This window comes from Canis lupus, chromosome 26 (genome assembly GCF_048164855.1).
Source record: "Canis lupus baileyi chromosome 26, mCanLup2.hap1, whole genome shotgun sequence".
Taxonomy (NCBI): domain Eukaryota; kingdom Metazoa; phylum Chordata; class Mammalia; order Carnivora; family Canidae; genus Canis; species Canis lupus.
Window position 1 is genome coordinate 47,665,944 of NC_132863.1, and position 19,479 is coordinate 47,685,422.

Consider the following 19,479-nt stretch of genomic DNA (forward strand, 5'->3'; position numbering starts at 1 on the left):
GGAGAACACTGAGGAATAGTAGCTGATAGCTAAGACAGGGGGAAAGCATGTAGACGTGTACACGTGTGTGTGAGCACACCTATGTTCTGCACATGTGTCTTCTATCTACGCATCTACCTGTACGTTATATGTGTATGTATGTATCTGTCTTCCACCTCTGTCTACCTATCCAGCCAGCCAGCCAGCCATCCAGTCATCCATCCATCCATCCATCCATCCATCCATCCATCCATATCTGCATCTGTCGATCCACCCAATCATCCATCCATCCACCCATCTATGCATCTATTGATCCATCCAGTCATGCATACATCCAACTATCCATCTATGCATCTGTCGATCCACCCAATCATCCATCCAGCCATCCATCTACGCATCTATCAATCCATCCAGTCATCCATCCATCTAATCATCCATCCATCCATCCATCCATCCATCCATCCATCCATCCATCCATCTGTCAATCCATCCAATCATCCATCCATCCAGCCAGCCAGCCATCCATCTATGCATTTATCAATCCATCCAGTCAGCCAGCCAGCCATCTATCTATGCATCTACCATTCCATCCAATCATCCATCCATCTGTCCATATGTGCATCCGTCCAACCATCCATCTATGCATCTGTCATTCCATCCATCCATCCATCCATCCATCCATCCATCCATCCATCCATCTATCCATCTATGCATCTGTCGATCAATCCAATCATCTGTCCATCCATCCGTCCATCCATCCATCCATCCATCCATCCATCCATGTATGTGTCAGTAAATACACATACATGCACATACATAGAGCAGTCATAAGAACTGAAAACCATCAGGAAGTTTGGAAAATCCCCTGCATTCCTCACAGCCCATAAGGACATTGACATCTATGGAATTAGACACCAATGGGTTATTCTGGAAATGACCAGGTGTCAGAAGAGCATCCTGGTGTTTTGGAAGGGATAAAGTTTATCATGCACTTGCTAAAAGTTCGTTTCCAGAATGGTCATACTTTTTTCCACAATGCTTTTCCTTCAAGAATTTGTCTTTGCCTAGGTGCGCTGCTGAGGGAGATTGATAAAATACAGCAATGACATTTATAGAGCATCCGTTGTGTGCCCAGTGGTGAGCTAAGACTTGTGCGTGCATTCTCACACTGGGATTTATCACTATTCCTACCAGACTGATGGGGAGCTCGTCTAGGTAGAGGGTTTAGCACTTTGCCTGAAGTCCTGCAGCTGGAAGGTGACACATCTGGGGCCTCACGTGTTGTTTTGTTAGGGCGCCTACCCGCTCCCACCTGCTGGCACAGCCATTCCCTGAGCTGAGAGCCACTGTTTCCCGGGAGACCTGGGGAAATGAGGTCTTTGGCATTAACCCCAGCCCCGCTCAGCCAAGAGCCCCAAGAGTCTTTACGCCCAATTGTTTATGAGTTCAGCCAAGCAGAGAAACACCATGCCCCCTACCTGCTTTAATCCCCTCACCATTAATTGTCTGGCTGCATTTTCTTCAAGAGGTAACAAAGAGTAAAATCCATGCAGTTGCTTTTCTGTTTAGTTGGTTGTAAATATTCAGCCAGAATTTGAGTGACAGTGCAATCTTATGTTTCCCCAAAGCTTGTGCCGTATGTGAATATTTTAATTAGGATTGTAACAAGCTATTGAGAAAGTTTGAGCTAAATTGGTTCAGCTGTTTTTGCATTAGTGAAGCATGAAAAGAAATTTTTTTCATCTATTAGAAAAATATCCCTTAAAAAAAAAAAAAAAAAACAAGCCAAACCAACTGAAAATCAGCCAGTTCGGGATACTTCAAAGTCAGCAGATTGGATCTCGGTTGGGATTAACTGTACACTTTCAAAAAATGTGAAATTTAGTTCAAAAAGGTTGTCCATGTTTCGCCTCTTCCCCTTGGCAGCTGCTTGGGAGGGAGAGATGGTTCTGATGAGGACCACGTGTTTCTAAGAAAGGAGGAAATTACTGGCAGGTCCAGATTCCTCAAGCTGTCTCAGCTTAGGGTGCACCATGAAGGTGATGTGCTCCCCCCTCAGCGAGGTGCTGGGGTACGTGTTTCCCCCTCGGGTGCTGGGGTGCCCCTTCAGCACGTGACCCTACCTCCACCAAACAGCTGGCTGTGCAGGGTGCACGTGGGGGAGCTGGGGGCATGGCCCAGGCTCCCCTCTTGGGCTGCTCTGTTAGAAACTCCGCCCGTGTTGAGCGGTGACCTGCCTGCTTGGCGCTTTCTCTCATGCCCTGCGTCTCCTTGGACGTGGAGCATCTCTCTCGGCTCCATCAGAGAGCTGGAGGGGGACGGGAAGGCGGGGGTGGCTGGCTAAGGTCTGGCGACATCTTGCCCGCTGCCACCCCTGCTGCGGGCCCCATGTGCGCGTAGGTGTCCACCCTGCTGGCGAGGGCCTCTCTGGGTCTTACCCATTCGCTGTGGTCCTGTGTTCCCGTTCCTACAGTTCAAATGTGTGCTGACACACAGCGCAGACCACACACGGCAGCTCCGTCCCCAGCAGGACTGTAAGCCCGCCCGTCATTCCTGACCTTGAGTTCATGATCCCCAAGGGCGGGAACTGGGGCTTCCTGTTGGTTTGGGTTTTGTTTTGTTTTTTGTTTTTAACCCCCCGGGACCCCCTACAGCACCTACGTAACTGACCACTTGGTAGTTGTTTTTAAATAATTCTTTGTGAGAAAAAAAAAAGTCTGATTTTGTAGGTTCAAAATCCAGAACAGCTTTACCGGGTGCTTGGTTTCTCCCAAATGTATGTGCTTTAATTGCCAGTTGCAATAAGACGCGTTAATAAATGTGACTTGTCCTCACTGTCTTCCGCGTGGATGAGAGAAGTGTGAGCCCAGCTAGGAGGAGTGTTTCCCACGTGGAGGCCTCGAAACTACTGGAAGGGTCTCCTCGGCCGGCGCGCTGGGATGATGAGCCGTGTCTGCTGCCCTCCGCACAGCCCGCCGTGCACCGAGGCGAGCTCAGCAGGGTCCGAGCCCTTTGTCCCGGGGCAGCGGGCCTGCAGCTGGCTCCCAGGGACACCGGTCCGGCGGTCCCCACGGCCTGAGGCTGTTTCCGGTTCGCTGCGGGCTCCGGGCGCACAGCCCCAGCCCCACGGTTTCCCTGCCCCGCTGCCTCCCGAGGGGCCGGAGCAAACAGTCCATAAATCCTGGCGAACAAAGGCGGAATGAGCGGTGGCTTTCTCGCCAGCTCCCTTCCAGTTTCCTTGCCACTAAGCAAAGACATTTTTAATCAGCCTCATTATGCTGTTAATGAGGAGAACCTGAAGCCCAGCCCCTTGCGAACAGGCGCCCCTGTGTTCCTGCAGGAGACAGGGGGACCCACGGCCCTTCCCAGCTCTCTGCGCAGACCTGTCCCCCGGGGGTTTGCAGGCCGGGGTGCCAGAGGCTACGGCGACGGGGGGCCTGGCCTGGGACCGAGACAGTCCTTCTCACCGGAGGGAACCATCCCATTAACGCGGGAGCTGAAGGAGAGGAAGACACATAAAACCATACAAAACCGTTCGCCCGGCAGGGAGTCGTCCTGCCAAATGCTCTTGTAGATCTCCGCGCGGGGTGGCGGGAGGGAGACGGCTTCCTCCGCGGTGCACCGAGCCCCGGACGGCAGGGCGCCCCGCCTTCGGACGTGGGGCAGGGGGTGTTTCTAATCCGAACGTTCCACACGGATGTCCCTAAACCTGTCAAGGTCAGGAGGGGAAGCCAGGACGTGGAGGCAGCGAGGCAGAGGTGCCGGGCATCAGCCGGCAAGGAAGCACGCCCGTATTTTACTTGCTGGCAGCCCGAGTTCATTAATTCCAAGGGAAGTTTCTGGGTCAGTGAGTTCTCATCTTGGCTTTCTTTTCCTAAAGAAACAATGGACTCACACATCGCTACCAGGGGACGGGCCCTCCTGAGCCTGCCGAGTGACGGACTCTGAGTCTCGCGGGCACTTCCCAGGGGGGAGGGGGGTGCTCGTTGCCAGGGTCACTCCAGCACGTGGCCCCAAACTGCGTGCCCACGCGTGTGCACCCGAGGGTCCGCGTACATGTGCTTCTCCCCCCCTTTCCTGGGAAAACCAGCAGTAAGATGAGCACAGGCCCCAGTGCCAGGGTCATTCTAGAAACACTGGCCTGGAGAAGCCCTAGTTCCCAGCACGCGGATGGCCCGTCAGCTGAGGCTGCTGTGTTTTGGCCGCCCCGGCGCTAGGTTCCAAGGGCTCCGGGGCCTGGGCTGGGGTCTTGGTTCTGTCCCACAAAGCGGTAAATGAGGTGTGCAGCCCGTGTCCCCGGCGGAGCAGAGCCCCGGTGCCTTCCTGGGGGGGGGGGGCGGGCGGCGGGGGATCCAGAGCCACCACGGCCTTTCCCCACATGCTTCATCTCTGGGCTTTGGAGAGAAAGGCGAAAGGGAAGGAGGAATCCAGAGGCTTCGATTTGCACTAACTGCTCCCGTCAGAGTCTGCGGCGCGTCCTGATGAAAGCTGGGCTCTGATGGAGCGGAATCAAAAGAGGCAGACAGCGACTTCGCCCCCACGAGATGACACTTTAAAGGGAAAGGCCCAGGAAGGAAGTTCTTTATTGAGTAATTAGCCATAATAAGCTCAGATAAGACAACAGATCAAACAAATCCTCGGAAGGAAAGTGAACAGAGACGATGCCTTTCTGGAAGGAATAACAAATAATATCCCCACCCCGAAATCTGGGACTCTTGGCAAGATGCCGGTTCCAAATGGAAGTAGCCGCCACACGCGGCTCTCTCTTCTCACTGAACCCAAGTCATAACCAGAGTCGTCAGAGCCCGAGCCAGGCCGCCCGTGGGGCCGGCTCTCTGCGCGCCGCTACCTTGCAGAGGCGATCTCAGCCAGACCTTCGTCAGGAAGGGTGGCGGAGGCTCACGTGCACCCCGAGTGTGCAGAGCCTGTGCCGGGCACCCCCGGGGCTGTGCCATGGGGAACAGAGGAGTTCCTTATTTCTGAGGGGCTTTCGGAGAGGAGAGCGCTGGGTGGGAATGAGGACGCAGAGTGGGGGGCCGGCGGGTGGCAGGGACGGGGCTGGCGAGAGCTGCGGCCAGCGTCTCGGGGCTGCTTCTCAGCTGGGACTCCGCTCCTTCCGTCAGCCGCTCGTTCCCAGGGGTTGCCGTTTGTTCGTGTCCCCCAGGAGCCAGGCAGAGGGCCCTGCCCAGGAGCTCACAGTCAAAGCCACCAGGATTCAGAGCAGCGTGTTGGTGAACACGGTGACAAAGGTCCAGGCGGGATGTTCCTGGGGTGGAGAGAGGCCACTGGGGAGGGTTTCCAGGAGGAGGGAAGTCAAGGCACAGAGATGCTCTTAGGGCCCAGTTGTGGACCAGGTACCGGAGCCTGCAAATCATGAAAGTTTCTGAACTTAACACAAAATAGAAAAAAAAAAACAACTTTATAGAATCTGTTGACAAACAGCCAGAATGATCAAAGGCGTAGAAACCCAACTTTGAGACGGTGATCCCGATGCGTACGGGCTGTGTACACGTGAGCTGATGCTCCAAGCCTCAGGAGTGTCGGCTGGCCGCTCCCATCTCCGCGGAGGTCCCAGCGGAGGGCGCGGCATCACAGTGCCCCAGGAGGAGTTTGGGGAAAGACTTGGGGGACCTCGGATCCCAGGAACGGGAGCCCCGCTCTAACGACTTAGGTCGGATACTTGGGGAACACGGGCTGGAGAAGCAGCGGGCGTCGGAGAGTTCGGGAGGCGCAGCGTTGAGACCGCAGCTCTGCCTGGGGGTCCGGGGGTGCTGGTCCCGCTGCTGAGTTAGAGCCAGGAGGCCGCGGAGCACTTACATCTCCGTCCGCGTGGAGTGTGGGGCTGCGCTCTGGAAGCCTTCTAGAGCCTTCTAGGCTCCTCCGGCCACGAGTGTGGATGCGTCCGTTTGCCAGGACATGTGCGCTCCCGTGATCTTCTGGGCAGGGTGCGGCGGGGGAGAAAAATCATTCCTTAGCTCTTGTGATGACGTGTGTTGGAAAGAGAAAAGCAAACCTGGGGAAACGGGTACACGAGCGAGGCAGCTGCCTCCTCGGCGAGGACGTGCGCCCCGCGGCCAGGTGTGGTCTCCCGGGGCAGGTGCACGAGCCGTGGCGAGCCCGGCCCATGCGGCAGATGCGCGGCTCGGGCCTCGTCCTTCTAATCTGCTCAGTGCCTGTCGTTTCCAGAAGGAAGATGCTCCCGCTAGGATTTGGTTTGTGACGATCGTGTGTGCGGGACCCCAGCGCGGATTCCTTCCAGGGGTGCACATGTGCCAAAGAGCAGGCGACGGAGCCAACACTGCGAGGGTGGAGCAAGGAGTCAGAGCCAGCGGCCAGGACAGGGAGATGGTGCAGGCGTGAGGTCGGGATGGGGACGTCCCTGTGCCGAGGCAGCCGGCTCCCAGTGCCCCAGGCCAGTGCTCAGGGTGGGCAGAGGCGGCACCGTGATGTCAGGCCGGCCGGCCCGGCTCCTGACTACCCCTCACGGCCCCAGCCCTGGTCCCAGGGCGGGGAGGGGTTTGTTTTTCCCACGTGGCGGGGGAGCCGAGCTCCGACTTTCATGGAGGCCACAGTCTTCAGGGCACACAGGTGACCAGCAGTCCGTGTCTCACCAGCAGGAGTGGCTCGGGATGGGTCTGGACGGTGGAGCCCAGGGGCTAAGGTTGGCAGGCGCCCCGTGGGATGCCCAGGGCCACGCGGCGGGGAGGACGGGTGGGATCACGAGGTCGTGTTGGCCCAAGGACACGACCCAGCAGCTGGCCGCAGGACGAAATTCCAGAGAACGCGCACGGTAGCCCATGGAGCAGATTCCAGCTCGTTGAAGAGCCACCAGGAAGGAAGGCGTTTTACGTGCCTCCCGCGTGTCCCTTTGCCGGTCACGCAGCGGATGGACGGCCTCAGTGAGTGGAGGCGAGCCCGGGGGCGCTGCCGCTCTCACCTGTGAAGTGGGGCAGCGGCGGCCCCCCCTCCCCGCCCTCCAGCCCCAACGCTCGGGTCACGTGTACACGCCTGTGCCGCGAGTCCTGCCTGGGGCCGTGTGACCTGCACGTGCGAGCTGACCGTCTCCTCCTCCCCCGCCGCCCACCCGCACGTCCATTCATTAGCTCGCTCATTCATTGCTTCATCACACAGATCTAGCTGGGCGTCTGGTGTTTGCCGAGTGCTGGGCTGGGTGATGGGGATGCACCGGCCAAACAGACAGATGGGCCCCGCCTGCCGGGTTTCCATCGCTCGAGAAGCATCGGAGATCTCCCTCCCTCGCACACATGCACGCACGCAGACACGCACACGCGGGCGCAGATAACATTCTGACACACGTGATGAAGAGGTCCCGGGCCCGCCGGCGGTAAGCGGGGGTTTCGGGCCCAGCCTGGCCGGTCACGGGGGCCCCCGGGCGGGGAGAGCCGGGGATGGAGGCCAGGCCGGGCCCAGGGCCCAGGAGCTCCGTGCTGGTGCCCGAGGCGGCTCAGAGAGGGAGGCGGCGCGGAGGGAGGCGTGAGCAGACGCGCCGTGCCAGGGTGTGGGGAGAGGGAGCCACAGTGCCCAGATCTAGAAAATCTACCGTGGCTTCCGAGTTGCCCGTGGCGGGCATTTCCACCCGTCATCGTACCCTCACCGGGAACAATCCAGCAGGTCCCGCCTGGAGCAGGGCTGGAACAGGGGCCCTGACTCCGCCGCCGCCCCTCTGCCTGGTTCGCAGGGGTCTCCTGACCAGCTCCCCACCCCCACCCCCCAAGTGCCTTGTCCCAGGAAGGCCTGTGGCAGCAGGCGAGGTGGCAGGTCCCTGGAGCTGCTCCCGCCGGCCCTTCTGATGCCTCTGAGCCGCCTCCCTGAGCACCTGGCCACCTTCCGTGAGGCTCGGGACTGTTCACGGTGCCCCTGGCACTCCGGGCACCTTGCGGCCTGGCCTCCCGGGAGGCTGGCTTGGCCCCTTCTGCCTCGGGGTGCGCTCAGGGGCTCAGCCGGATGGGGTACAACCCTGTGTGCGGGCGGAAGGGCTCCCGGGGAGCTCGGGGCCAGCAGGCTTACATGGTCATCCCCGTGGCACACGTGCCAGCCGTGAACATGTGCACGGACAGGAGAAAAGGTGTTGCTTTTTAATTATTTATTTTTTTAAAGGATTTATTTATTATTTTTAAAGGATTATTTATTATTTATTATGAGAGACACAGAGAGAATGAGAGGCAGAGACCTAGGCAGAGGGAGAAGCAGGCTCCCTGCACAGAGCCCAATGTGGGACTCGATCCCAGGACCCCGGGGTCACGGCCTGGGCCGAAGGCAGATGCTCCACCGCTGAACCCCCCAGGCGTCCCAACTGTTGCTTTTGTAAAATCCCAGGATTTTCACCTGGCCTGTGTCTTGCTTCTAGCTGAGTGGACTTGGAATGAGGGACTCTGGTTCAAGGCCAGGCCACGGTGAGGCTGATGATGAGATGGTGAGAGGCAGGGAGGGTCCTAGGGGCCCTGTGCTTCTGAGCGTGGCCCCAGACCACTGTCACCAGCACCCCCTGTTGGGAGCTCAGATTCCTGGGGGGACTCCACTGAGGCAGGTACTCGTGGAGCGGGGACCAGGAGTGGGGTGTTAGCAAGCCGTCGGGGGATTCTGAGGCCCACTGATGGGTGGGGGGCCACCGCCCTTGCCCCTGCAGGGCTGCCGCCCATGTAGCTCAGGGGACAGGCTGGCAGCCTTCTCTCTTCGATGGGGTCGTGTTCTGTGTTTTTACTTTACGTATTTATATGTTTTACTTTTTATTTCCCCTGAGATAGTTTCTAAACCTATGAAATATCAACACAAGCACGTATGTTTTAAGAGATGGAACAGTAAGCTCCCAACGTTAAGACAGAACCTTCCGGTCGTGGAAGGGGCGTGGATGCCCCTGTGCACCCCGCCCCGTCACACACCCACCCGCCCCTCACCGGTCATCGCTCCCCTGAATTTTTGTGCTTAGCGTTTCCTGTAACACATGGTTTTGTTTTGCTCGTTGATTGAGCTTTGTAGAAATGGGAGACCGTACCCTGTGCCCCCTGAACTGGCTCCTTTCACTGAGTTGAGAACCAGCCTAGACAAAGGGTTAACGACGTCGACCCCAACCCAGCTCTGCCACCGCGGCCTGGAGCCAACCCGTCAAGATCTCTGTGCCCGAGCCTCTGAGCCTGGAAAACGTAGACTTTCTCGGTGTCTCTCCAAAGCGTCGAGCCCGGTAACGTGCATCTGGTTGTGCACACGGATTTTTAACGTTAAAAAATAAGATGTGCGTCTGCGACGCATTCACGTTGCTGCTCGCGGCTGCGGCGTCTCGCTGGTCCCCGACGCAGATGGTTCTGTTGTATGACTAGAGCGTCACGTATGCACCTGCCGTGCACGGGCCTCGATTGGTTCCCAGGTTCCTCCTTCCGTGACTGGTACCCCTGTGAATTGCTTATTTAACTGTTTCTGGTGTCGATGAGCACGAGCTTCCCGAGTGTTCAGGTCCACGTGAACTTGCTGGCGTGGGGAGGAGGACCCCTCGTGTCACCCTTCCTGGAAAATGTCACTAGTTGACATTCCCACCAGTGATGTCTAAGAATTCCTATGGCTTCAAATAGTTGCCAGGGGTTCAGGTCAGATTTTTTAAAAAAAAAGTCTTTTACCTTGCCGTTGTGATTTTTATGTCCGTTTCGAAATTTCTCGACGACGTTGAGCATCATTTCACGTGTTTGCTTGACGTTCTTTTATTTCTATGGTTAAGGGGTCATTTGGATCTTTTACCTGTTTTGCTGTGAAGTTGCTATCTTCTCACCGAGCTGTAAGGGTCACCTATATGCTCTAGACACTTGTTCTTTCTTAGATTTGAATGTGGCAAATAGTTCCTCCCAATTAACGTCTTGTCCAACTTTCCTCGTGACGTCTTTTGGCAAACACAGGCTCCTAACTGCCTGCCGGGAGGTGATCAATTGTTTTCTATGTATATTGATTTTTCATGTGTCTCACAAAAAGAAACACTTCCTTAACCGAAGATCGTGCAAGGACTCTGCTACGTTTGCTGCTAAAATTCTTCTAAAGTCCCCGTTGAAGCCCTTCGACCTTTGGGGCCTGCTTGCGTAACTGATGTGAGATCGAAATACAATTTCACTTCATTTATTCTCCGCAGAAGTAAATGTGATTCTTCAGATGGCTCAGCGGGTAACTAACTGTTCGACTCCCTGCTGGTTTCCAACGCCGGTTCTTCGTATGGAAATTTCTCACGCATGTGGTGGGTGTGTTTTGGGATTTTCCATTTCTCAAAACCCGCAGCACTGCCCTGCGTTGATGTGGGCTTGGTTCTGAGTCTGGGGCGTCCGTCGGGCAGTTTGCCACCGTGTTCTCATCAAGACACTCTTGCCTGTTCGTGATCCTTTCTTCTCCCATATACACTTGGAAGGCGTTTGCCTTCCACAAAAATATTCTGAAATTTTGATCGGAATTCTTTTGAACCCAGTGCCCAACTAGGTGAGAACGGATATATTTGCCCTAAAGATGTATATTTCTCCGTTATGCAAGTATTTAATGTCTTCCTATAATATAAAATTTTCTCCAGAAACTCTTTGCACATTTGTTAGAGTTACTTATAGGTACTTCATATTTTTTGTGTGATCAGAAATGTCATCTCCTGGGACACCTGGGGGGCTCAGCAGTTGAGCATCTGCCTTTGGCTCAGGTCGTGATCCCGGGGTCCCGGGATCGAGTCCTGCATCGGGCTCCCCGCAGGGAGCCTGCTTCTCCCTTTGCCTGTGTCTCTGCCTCTCTGTGTCTCTCATGAATAAATAAATAAAATATTTTTAAAAAGGAAATGTCATCTCTTAGTAAACTCCATGGTCTTTACAGTCTAGAGTATTGAAATGCAGTGGACATTTGTAAATTTATCTGGTATCTAGCAATCTGTTCAGTTTCTAATTTCTAATAAATTACAGATTCTTTGAGGCTCTTCCATGTGGATAATCATGTCATCTATGAATAATGTTATTTTAAGTCATTTCTTTGTACCTTGGATTCTTCTTTCTTGTTAATCAGTCATTGTTAAATAGAGATGCTAATAGCAGATAACTCTGTTCCTCATTTACAAGGCAGTGGCTCTAATGATTCGCCACTAAGAACGAGGTTTGCTGTAGATTTAAAAGATACTCTTTATGAGGTCTAGAAAGTTCTCTTTCATTGCTAGTTTGCTGTGACTTCGCGTTGCAGTTTTTTCTTCTGCTGAGACAGTCTTATCATCTTCCTCTTTAATCTGTTCTCATAGGAAATTGTGTCAGTAAACAAACTTGCGTGGCGAATAAACTTTGCTGGGTCGTGAGAGACAACCTCATTACACCTTGCTGGATTTATTTGACCAATGTTTATCATCAGTAATTTTTAGCTCTTCAGAAGTGAGATCACCTGTAATTTTTCCTTGTGCTTTTCTGGCTCTTGATTTTGGAATTAAGGTCATGCTAGTTTCATAAACCAAATTGGGGAGCGGTGGTCCTTGTTTTTCTGTCCTCTGGGAGAAAATACACAAAATTAAAACCATCTCTTGACTGGTTGATAGAACTTACCTGTACGTGTCCCAGGCCATGTGTGTGTGCACGCGGGCATGTGGGCACTCGCGTGTGTAAATGTGTGTGCGTGTGTGCACACACGTGTGTACAGGCATGTACGAACGTCGTAGGCGACTCTGCTGTTTACTTAGGGGATTAGAGAACCTGTAGGGTGTCCTACTTACTATCAAGTTGATTTTGATAGTTCATGTACTTTTTATTTTTTTAATTAATTAATTTTTTAATAAATTTATTTTTTATTGGTGTTCAATTTGTCAACATACAGAATGACACCCAGTGCTCATCCCGTCAAGTGCCCCCGCCCAGTGCCCGTCACCCATTCACCCCCACCCCCCGCCCTCCTCCCCTTCCACCACCCCTAGTTCGTTTCCCAGAATTAGGAGTCTTCATGTTCTGTCTCCCTTTCTGGTATGTACATTTTAAAGGAGAAATCTTTGCTTTTCACACGGTCAGCCAAACCACAGGCTGAGCTTCAGTTTCTTTCCCCAGACATCCCGCTTCCTGGGTGACGTGTGCGATCTCCGCACCACAGTAACGCCCCTCCGCCCCGTGACGGCAGGCCCCCGGCCCCACGCAGACGCAGTCTGCATTCGTGAGGTGCTCACCGTGTCTGGACGCGTGTGTGGCAAGGCAAGGAGCTGTGGCCCAGGAACTACCTGAAGCCACATCCTTCAGGAGGAATGAGAGTGCAGCTGCTGGTCCACTAGGACCTGTAACTCACTTACGGGTCATGAGCAATTGTGGGTTTCTTTCTTTTTCTTTTTCTTTTTTTATTTTTTATTTTTATCATTTTCATGACTGTTAAACCCTGTCATGATCCAGGATGATCTTCTCATGCACCATATTTGACCTAAAGTCTCCATAATTATTACTTTCTTCCAGCACCTTAGGTAAATCCACTATGCTGAGACCCAGATACCAAGCAATTAGACCTTAGCAATTGCAGTCACCCCATAACTGTCCCCAGGTTCTCCTTGCTCACTTGGCAGCCTGAGGGATGTGAGAAAATATGAACCAGGTCGTGACGGCTTGAAGTCTTTCCTCTGAACCCCAGGCTGGAGGAGGGCATGGCCTCCGCTGGGCACAGTGTCCACTAAGTCTCAGCTTCACAGTCTTTTAAACTTGTAAATCCACGGGCCACTTTCCTGCCCCAGGACCTTTGCACATACAGTTTTGGCCGCCCAGGACGTTCTCCTCTCTTTAAACGCCAGCACCATCTCATCCCTCAGCTGTGGTAAAAACGTCACTTCTTCGGACAGACCTGCACTGACCACTTGCTTGTGGTCGGTCCCCCCGCCCCTCCCACTAAGGTCTCCACTTCTTGTTTCCATCTGAGCACTGCCACGGTTGATAAGGATTTCGATCCTTTGTCTTCTCCACCGAGTGTAGCTGTGCAGTAATGGGACCCACTGGCCTTGCTCACCCTGGCATCCCTCCCCAGCTCAGCATAGAGTAGGTGCTTAGTGAATACCGAGGAATGCCGTGGAGCCACTTACTGTGCTGCACGTCCTCCTTCAGACCTGCCAGCAGCCTCAGAAGCTTGAGGTCCCCAGCCCGGCCCTGCCCTGGATGTGGCTTGTGAGGCGGTGCCCCTGGTCCTATTGTCCTCCCATTGGGCACCTTATCCGCCCCTCCTGCTGGCAAGTCCCTTCCCTTCCTCTGAGTTCCAGCAGCGTCCGGACAGGCAACCGTGTACTGGGGCTCCAGTCCTGGCCCGGCCGCGAGGGTCTCCCAAGCTTCCTATCTGCAGAGGGGGCTTAATGCCATCCTCCACCTCTGGGTGGGGGAGCTGCCAGGATAACGGGTCAGTGAGAGCCAGCGCATGCTCAATCCTGGGCATCCAGGCTCCCCGGGGACACTCTGTCCTCCTCCTCCACACTCACTCCCTCTGCACTGCAGTGTCCTCCAGCCTGAGGATGGCTTCTTCGTCTCTGGGCCCTTTGGGCAGGATTCGCAATTTTTCTGTGGATGATCTCAATAATCCTCATCCCATCTGGGTCCTTGGCAGGGCTTGGCACCTGCTTGTGATTGTGTGCAACTGTTGGGAAGCGTTCAAGGGCAGGATGGTGGTGGGTCCGGCCGGGAAGTAGACAGTCCCTGCCCACAGGTCCCTCCCGAGGGTGATGAGGGAGGACTGGAGTTGGGGGAGCAAGAAGGAGCCATGGGGAGGGAAGCAGCCCTGGACCCCACGTGGCCCCATATGTCTGGGAAGATGAGCCCCACCCAATGCAGTGATGTCCAGAGTGTCTGCGAGGCCGAGGCTCCCAGACGCTGCTGCGCTCTGGGCGTGCCTGCACCACTTTGTAGAGGACGGTTGTCAGGCTCCTGCATGTGGCTTTTGAGACCCATCAGATCAGAACTCAGCCCTCAGGATCTGCAGGCATCATATCCCTGCTTATTGGCTGCATCCTTGCATCCAGAGAGATGTGAGCCTTTCTCTCCCTGCTGCAACGCACCCCCATGGCGGTTCCCCTTGCATAAAGCCTTTCTTACCACCTTTAACGGGCATCGGAATACTTTTTTATTTAGCAGATCCAAGACAGACCCCAAATAAGTAAGCAGGACAGGAATGCTACTGAGCTGGAGGGATTAGGATGCTGTTTCCTGTGACTGTGCACGCATGAGCTGGAATAAGGCTGGAACCGGCAAGCTGCCCTAATGCAGAACTCGTGTAGGCATGTAGGCATGAGCCCGGGTGTCAGAGATCCAGATAAGAGGGTTTCTCATGGTTCCCAGCTTCCCTGACATTGCAGTATGGGGTGGGGGGTGGGGGGGACGGGAAGCATTGACTCCCTGTGGGGCAAGATCGTCTGAATTGGAGCACCAGCTTTGCTGGGGAAATGCTTGTCTCTGCACTTTGCAATCCTCCAGGTTTGAAAGCTGAACCTCCAAAGAGATGTTACTGAGCTCCTGCATTTAGTTGGCTTCTAGCTGGTCTCTGCAGCACTGGGGGGCTGTCTTAGCTTAGGATGCCCTGAAAGTAGATCCTGCCGGGGTGGGGTGCCAGCAGCTTATTTGGGGAATGATGCCGGGAGACCTGTGGAGAGAGAACAAGGTAAAGAGGAAAACCAAAAAGAGGGGCTTGTTAAGGGGGATATGGCCTCAGGCTACCACAGCTCAGCCCCTCAGGGGATCCCCCTGCGGGACCACGTAGGACCCACTGTGAGGAAGGAGGAGGCGTGTGTGCTCCAATCAGCGCCCCCCCACACACACTGGCTGGGGTCCACGGCACCGTGCACGTCGCCAGGGAGAGCTGCATATGCAGGAACTGCTCATCAAGGCCACCAGCCACCCCCGTGGCCCAGGAGCTGTGGGCAGGGCAGCAAAGTGTCGACCAGGGTCCTCGGAACACCTGCTCCCTTGGGCTCACCATATCCCGGTACATCTGATACTTGTCTCTGGCTAAGTGCTTGCTCTGTACCAGACACTTGGAGCTGAGGACACAGCAGTATTGAAGCCGACAGTGAGACACGGTGTAGGAAGTAAGGAGAGACCCATGAGGAAGCCTCAGAATTCAAGTTCTCAGTGACAAGAACAGCAGCGTAGACAGGGGGAGCCCTGCCATGATGGGGACATGGCAGAGAGACACAGGACCCAGCCTGACGGGCCCCTACCCGCCCAATCCAGGGAAATGCCAGAATTGGAAATAAAGACGATGGTAGTGATAGTAGCCTATGGAATAAAGTAAGAATTTTGAAGTCCACGCTGGCACAAACAATAGGACTGGGAAGGGCGGGGCCTCCTTCCAGCAGAACGGCCCCTAACATGTGAGGCATCTGCAGTGGAGCCAGAGAAGCACCATTCCTCAGGCAGCGCTGATGAGGGTTGGTCCAGGCGAGAAGCACTGTAGGTACTGCAGCTAGTGGGGAAGAGTTAAGGCGCGATGCGATAGATAGCCTCGGAATATCCTCCTGAGGAGTCTTAATAATTGCCAAGGTGGAAGTAAAGCTGATTTTATGCACAGAGATTATGGTGGACACATCCTTGTGAAGCCTCCAAAGCCACTCCACCTCCGGTCATGGGGCGCGTGGATGCCGCGTGCCTGCTCATGGACCCTCGGCCCTGAGAGGACGCAGCATCGGCTCTGATTGCCCGAGTACCCGGGGTCTGTTGGCGGGGAAACATCAGAGAGACCCAGACTTCAGAGCTGCCTACAGTAACCAGCCTGGCCTCCAAAAATGCCGCAAGTCACACAACACGGGAAGCAATTCAAGACAACTTGAGAGCGGATGACAGGTTCCTGCAGACGACCTGGGGACTACTTCTGCACAAGATGTTCTAGGGACAGGTGGCGAAATCTGGGAAGTCCCTAGGTTAGGTCGGGGGCATCGTGCAGCGTTATCATCCTGATCTTTGAATTCAAACTGGGATTCGTAGGAGGAGGTCTTTGGCTTTGGAAAATAAGTATTAGGGTATTTATCAGCAATCGAGAAAATGGGGTCAAGGGAACGTACACGAAGGGAACGCAGGCATGTGTCATGTTCTTGCAACTTTTCTGCGAGTCTGGGATCATATTAAAATAAGAGTAGCAAGACAAACAAGCAGCATAAGACCAAGAGAAGGGACGGTCCAGGGGGCACATGTGGAGGCGGAGCAGGTGGGAAGCTCAGAGGTGACCCTGCTTTTCCATGGGGAGCACCGGGGTCGCTGTGGGCAGGGGGAGGGCCATGCTGGACACCTCTCTGCGCCCTCAGGGAGCTCGTGGCTCCGAGATGAAATACAGATGGTGGCGCATGTGGCGTAACCCACCCCGCCTTGGCCAACACCCCGGCTGCTATCTCCTCCCTCTGACTGCCGGGCCCCTGGCCTCACGGGGTCATCGTGTCCCCCACAACGGGGGATCTTCCCCCTCAGAGGACAGACCGCCACTCGGTTCTAAGTCCTGGAAAGGGCTGCGCGGCCGCTGCCAGCCAGGGCTTGGGGCTGTCCGCCAAAGACCGATCCTTCCAGTGGGAGTGTAAGTACTGATTACATCTCCTGCTTTGTAAATAACTCAATGGTAAATTTTTACAATTTTGTTTTTACAGAGGCCCGTAATGAGAAGGCTGCTTTTCCCCCTGTCACTTGGATATTAAGCTCTTTAATGGAAGTACACAAAATGACTCCATAAAACTTGGTACGGAGCAGGCTGCCGTGGGCTCGGCGCGGTGGAGAGTGGAGGGGCTCCGGCCCCCGACGGGTGAGCCCCCTGGCAGTGCGGGAAGCCGGCGGTGCCCACAGGACGGGTCCTCGCTCCCTCTCTGGGGTCCGGTCCCTCCCTGCTGCGTGGGCGGCGGTCACCCCGCGGCCTTCTCGGAGTGGGCGGGAAGGCGCAGCCTGGGGATTTTTGTGATCTGGGAGCCTGCCTACTTTTTAATTGGCCTCGGTGTTAATGAATGGCTCCGCTGTGTGTGGAGCGAGCAGGGCTGGGCGCTGGAGCGTGGAATCTGATTGCAGCCTGTGCTCTGAGCCCCGCGGAAGCCTCTGGAGCCGCCCGGATTGGTTTGGCTCCGGGCTGCACAGTGCTTGGCAGCAATGGGGCGGGAGAGGGTGGAGGGGGAGAGAAGGCGGGCGCCCCCGCGCTGGCGGGCCTCCGCGCTGGGTCTCAGGTCGTGGGAGCCAGTTGTCATCGTCGCCCAGGCAGGCCAGCTCCGGGGCCCTGCCCGCAGTCCCCAGGGGCAGACGGGGACGTGGGGACTCTCCCCGGGAGGCGGCCTCCCTCCCGCTCGGGACCCGGGAGAGGACGTGTGCTCATCCTGCCATCCTGCCAGCTCTCGCCCGGCGGGAAAGGCCGACAAGCTGGTGGTCCCGTAGCCGCCCACCTGCCTGTTCTCCAGCCGCGGTTGTCTTGCTGCGGCTCCCGGCGCGCCGGCTCCCGTGCCCCCCAGCACCGGAGGGCCGGCCAGGGCTTTGCCGTCCTTCGCCGCCACCGTGTCACTGGATGCAGGCCCGGAGAGGGACCGCCAGCTCCCCTGAGACCCCGGGGTCCGGCCCAGAGCCGCACGGAGCCGAGCCGGGCTGAAGACGCAGCAGAGCGGGAAGCGGGTTCACCCGAGGTGCTGGGCGCACCCTGGAGGCAGGTCTCGAATCCGGACGCGCTCCCACGGGGCCGAGGCCGTCCCTCCTGCTCGTACCCCTGCCCCTCGCCCCGGCCGGGCACGTGTTGCTGTGGCTCGGGGAGCTCGTCCCAAGCCCAGGCTCGTGAGGACGACGCGGAGGTGGTGTTTGGTGGAGCCGCAGGCAGCGGCCCGTGTCTGCAAACGCGGCGCCCGTTCCAGGTTCAGGAAATGCTGGTCTAAGTGAATCCGCGTTTTCAGGATTCGGCTTTCGTGGTTGAACTCGATACGTTTGTTCCGCGTCCGTGACCCCGTCTCTCCCTCTGCCCCTTCTTGCCGGGCGGGCAGCTGAGCACCAGAGTAAGCACGTGGGTGCCCAGCCAACCCGGAGGGCCAAGAGCCACATCCTTCCCTGGCCCGTCGCTCATGGGTGACTCAGCCACTGGTCCTGATGTCACGTGTTGGCCTGGGCCCCACACAGATGCAGACCCGGCGGCGGCAGCATAAGTACTGGGGGCCCCAGGCCTTCCCACCCCGCGTGACATCTAGAGGAAACCAGGGCACGCATCTCCAAGCGTGCACTCTGCCCATCATGCTCATGCAGCGCGTCCCCGTGGGGCTGCAGGGCTCCATCCTGTGGTCTCTAGTCCACGACGTCTGCTCGTGGGTGCACCATGCTGGCTTCCTGGGACCAGCGGTTAGGGGTTCCTCGTCCATAAAGGAGCAGCCCCCAAGCTGGCCGGGCCTCTGGCACCCCCGGGGGCACTCATGGGTCCCTCCACACGGGAGGTGGCAGTGAGAGGCTGCAGAGGGGACCTCGGGGGACCCACGCCAGCTGCCCCATCCCACCCACTGACCAGCCAGGGGCTGGTTTTGCCTCAGGTGAAGAGGAGTAGCTGTGTCTCCCCCGCTTACGCTCACCCAGGTAGAGGCGTGGCCACGTCAGTAGCAGTAGAACACGCTCACCTGGGGCACCTGGGGGCTCAGCGGTTCAGCGTCCACCTTCCGCCCAGGGCGTGACCCCAGGGTCCCGGGATCGAGTCCCACATCGGGCTCCCTGCAGGAAGCCTGCTTCTCCCTCTGCCTGTGTCTCTGCCTCTCTCTGTGTCTCTCATGAATAAATAAATAAAATCTCTAAAAAAAAGGACACACTCCCCAGCTTAGAGGTTCAGTCCCCACTATAGGAGGCCAGAGCGTGCGCGGTCACGCTGGGGACTGAGGCTAACGGGGTTGAGCCTGCAGCACAGGGACGGTCATAAACGAGCCCAAGGCCTGATCCTACCACGCATGACACTCCAGACCTCTGTTTTTACACTGAGCTGTCACTGCTTAATCTTATTTTTCATAAATAGCATGACTTCTGCCTTGTTTCCTAACAAACTGGAGGCTTTGGCTGCCCGGGGCCCATGCTGCAGGCACGTGCTCTGAGTCACCCGCGTTCCCGCCGGGGCCCCCCAGCCTGTCTTTCCCGCCGGCCCTGGAGCCCGAGGGTTCAGCAGAACCCACAGCCCCGTGTGGGGCCCAGGACGCTTCCCAGCTCCCAGCCCACGGCCGCACGGATCCGCCGCGGGGGCAGGTGCCATCCCGCACGGGACATGCGAGATGGGCTGTGCCTTCTCGCTGCTCACTTGGAGTTGCTGGCGACTCACTCAAGGCTCCCTTCATCGCTCTGGAAACAGCGACGGTGTTCTCCGGTCACCGCAGATACCGTGGGGGGGGATGGGGTTGGGGTTCTCCTGCTTCATCCCTTGTAATGAAGGCCGTCCTGGGCCTCTCAGGACCACTGGGCCCTAACGGAGGAAGAGCAGCAGACACAACTAGAGAAATCTCTCGCTGTCGCTGACCTCCCCGTAAAGCAGGAGCAGGAACCGGGGCCGTAAGCTCCACCACTCACACCTCAACTGTCGCGTGGC

At 56.4% G+C, this 19,479-nt stretch overlaps 1 protein-coding gene across 3 annotated transcripts in view; it reads left to right on the forward strand.

The window, feature by feature from the left end:
* The window catches only part of CDH4 (cadherin 4), a 496,939-nt gene that overhangs the window by 71,404 nt on the left and 406,056 nt on the right, over positions 1-19,479 (forward strand). The window contains exon 1 of one of the 3 annotated variants that reach the window (XM_072801633.1): positions 7,198-7,324. The exons of the other annotated variants lie outside the window; for them this stretch is intronic. The gene's annotated coding sequence lies outside the window, so the exon portion shown is untranslated. Of the gene's footprint in view, positions 1-7,197; positions 7,325-19,479 lie in introns of those variants that run through there. 3 annotated transcript variants of the gene reach the window in all.